The sequence below is a fragment of the Borostomias antarcticus genome (genome assembly GCF_949987555.1).
Source record: "Borostomias antarcticus genome assembly, contig: scaffold_72, whole genome shotgun sequence".
In the NCBI taxonomy this organism is placed as follows: domain Eukaryota; kingdom Metazoa; phylum Chordata; class Actinopteri; order Stomiiformes; family Stomiidae; genus Borostomias; species Borostomias antarcticus.
The window spans coordinates 6,046-9,498 of record NW_028175989.1 but is presented as its reverse complement, the minus strand read 5'-3'; positions in this window follow the sequence as shown (position 1 = coordinate 9,498).

Genomic DNA, 3,453 nt, shown 5'->3' with positions numbered 1-3,453 from the left:
AGAGAGAGAGAGAGAGAGAGAGAGAGAGAGAGAGAGAGAGAGAAAGAAAGAGAGAGAAAGAGAGAGAGAGAGAGAGAGAGAGAGAAAGAAAGAGAGAGAAAGAAAGAGAGAGAGAGAGGCCTCAGTCAGGAGCAGTTTGTCTTCACACTACATGCAGGTCATAGGTCATTCTTGTCCTTCTGATGGCTGAGCTTAGAGGTGCAGCTGATCTCAGATTCTTTTAGATCTGCGTCTCCGGCCTAACTGAATACCGGAGAGGTAAGGACTAGGGTTAGGGTGAGGGTTAGGGTTAGGACTACTGTAGTACGCGATGTAACACAAACAAGAAATGATATACAGCCAGTCTGGAAAATGTAATACGCCCAAGCTATAAACACACACACATGAACGCACACACACACACACACACGCACACATACACACGCACACAAGCACGCACACACACACACACACACACACACACACACACACACACACACACACAGACAGTTAACCCTGCCCATGAATGTCTTTTTTATTACTTCAGGGACTTTGAGCCGTTATGAATGTGTACCGGTCAGAAGCAGGTCAAGGAGGTTGTTAACCATGTGTTCTCCCAGCACACTGATGTCCCTCTCAAAGACCTTATAATCACACAGGTTAACAACTTCATTATAATATTTTACATTGATGCAGTTGTAACCGTGTGGGCCAGGAGCACATCCATGGGTTGAAACGATTACTACAGGAAGTAGCTGAAACAGAACATCAACGCCATCTCTCTCTGTGTGCAGTCTTATGATTTATTACTACAGGAAGTAGCTGAAACAGACCATCAACGCCATCTCTCTCTGTGTGCAGTCTTATGATTTATTACTACAGGAAGTAGCTGAACCAGAACATCAACGCCATCTCTCTCTGTGTGCAGTCTTATGATCTGTTCCACTGTCTGGAAGGAATGTTGGAGGATGGGGAAATGGTGTGCGTGGGACACTGACTATATTTTATTTTGTTTACACCTCAGTGCTACAAGAACCCTTTCAAGTTCCCAAGAGGGGTTACAAACCTCCCATAAAAAGACAAATAGTTCTAAACAGCACTCCTTTTTATCACTGTTATCAGTCGTATGCTACATAACACCAGTGACATTCAGAAAACCTACAATCTATTATGCAATTTTGAGATACAGTAAAACAGAAGTGTTGACACAAGGGGTACTCCTTATACTACAGGTCCATTAGTCCAGTTGGGTCTGTCAGTTATTAATAACCAGGATGATTCATCACAGGTCTGTCAGTTCTGCAGTGATTCTGATAATAACCAGGATGATTCATAACAGGTCTGTCAGCTCTGCAGTGATTCTGATAATAACCAGGATGATTCATAACAGGTCTGTCAGCTCTGCAGTGATTCTGGACTGATAATAACCAGGATGATTCATAACAGGTCTGTCAGCTCTGCAGTGATTCTGGGCTGATAATAACCAGGATGATTCATAACAGAACACCAAGCACAGCAGGTGCTTTCGTGGTAACTTCACTGTAGGTTGGGCTGTTTCACCCATTGCTATTTGCGCTGTTCCACTCCTTTTTCATTGCTACTGTTAGTTCCATTAGCCAACCAGATCTGTTGTTCTGTATACCCATACACTACTCACATACTGTACCTGCACATACGGTAACTGTGCAGTACGCATGTCTGTCTAGGTGTCCCTTTAGTAACCGATCACCAGTCTTTAATGTGCCACTCCTTTGCTACCCACAGCCTCAAGTGAATAGTGGGGTATTGCCATGGAGATATACAGTATTACTCTCTGAACCTTACAAACACACAAGCAAATATCTTTGAAATGGTGAATTACACATTCACAATAGTCAAGCTTAATGAACAGTTATTGTCTGTTTCTGAGTTGTGAGTTCACATGATTGTTGCCAGAAGGATGGTCTAATGGATACATGCCTTCATTAATTATTATGATTAATTTCATATTACTTGATGTGAGGAACTGCCGGCTTGATGACATCAAATATTAAGATCAGCATTGATAAAGCTAGATTTGAATATGCTACATTTTCACTTAGTGAGAGTGAGAGAGATTGCGTGTGTGTGTGTGTGTGTGTGTGTGTGTGTGTGTGTAGTTGACTCACCACTCTGTGTTTGGGGTGTGGTCTTTGACATGGCCAGCGGTTTAGTGGTCCTGTGATCCTGTGCAGATCTTCTCTGGATTTAAACAGGGCAGGAGAGGGAGGGAACAACCTTTGACCCTGACTGGAGCTACTGTCCCTGCACAGTGTGTAATCAACATCATAAATCATCATTACACAATATTGCATGTTTGAAGAAAGCTAACTGAAATGTTATGTAATGTTATGTTATTATTCCCTTGTGTAATAAAACCAAGACATACCAGTAGCTACATTTAAAAGCAGAGCAGACCTTTAATGGCACTAAAGACAACTAGAAGAGCCCTCAGAGATCGCATAGCCCTGCCCGTTAATGCATCAGCGCACAGTGACATTAGGATACTAATAGGCCTACTTAGAGGAGACATGTCAAAAATATACTTGTGGTGAAAAATAATGGATCTGCCCTGTGATTCGGAGCTGTCCCAAAAAGTATTAGGTTCTAAGTTGGCCCTAGACCTGGTCCAGGGCGATATCCTACAGATAACGCCCTGTTACTCTCAATGCAATTTACCTATGAATGCGCTTCCTCGGCCCGCTCGTCCGAGTCTACAGACAAAACCGTTTCGTTACTCACCAAAGTAAACACATCGTTGGAAAGATGAAAGCCTTTTCTCCGAGGTCGCTACAGTTTGTAGTCCCCCACCTTTCAAATAAAAGGCAAATTTGTACACTTAAATGTCTAATATCCACAGCGCATCGACTGTCTTCTTCTACCGGCGATTCGGCGTTCTCCGCTTTGTTTAGTCTACTCACTGCTGCCGCCCATGTTGGGGATGATGCATTACATCTTAAATGGTGTCTCAGGTGTCTCTGTGGCTCAGGAGGTAGAGTGGGTTGTCCAATGACCGTAGGGTTTGTGGTTTGTCCTGTTTCCTCCTGTCCACATGTCAAAGTGTCCTTGGGCGAGACACTGAGCCCCAAATCACTCCCAATGAGCAGGCTAGCACCTGGCATGGCAGCTCCCGCCATTGGTGTGTGAATGTGTGTGTGAATGGATGAATGAGATGCCATTGTAAAGCTATATAAGTGCAGTCCACTTACACACACACACACACACACACACACACACACACACACACACACATAGGGGCATACAGTACACTTAACAAAAGCACCATACACACACAACCGTGATCCTAAAAGAGTGGCTGTCCATGATAGTGTACAGATCTACACTTTCCATCAGGAACTTAGATCACTCAAGACACAGCCTACAGTGAGACATAATTCAAGTCATTGTCTCATTAGTTGTTAGTTTAGAATATTATGCTTGCAATGTTGTTTTGTT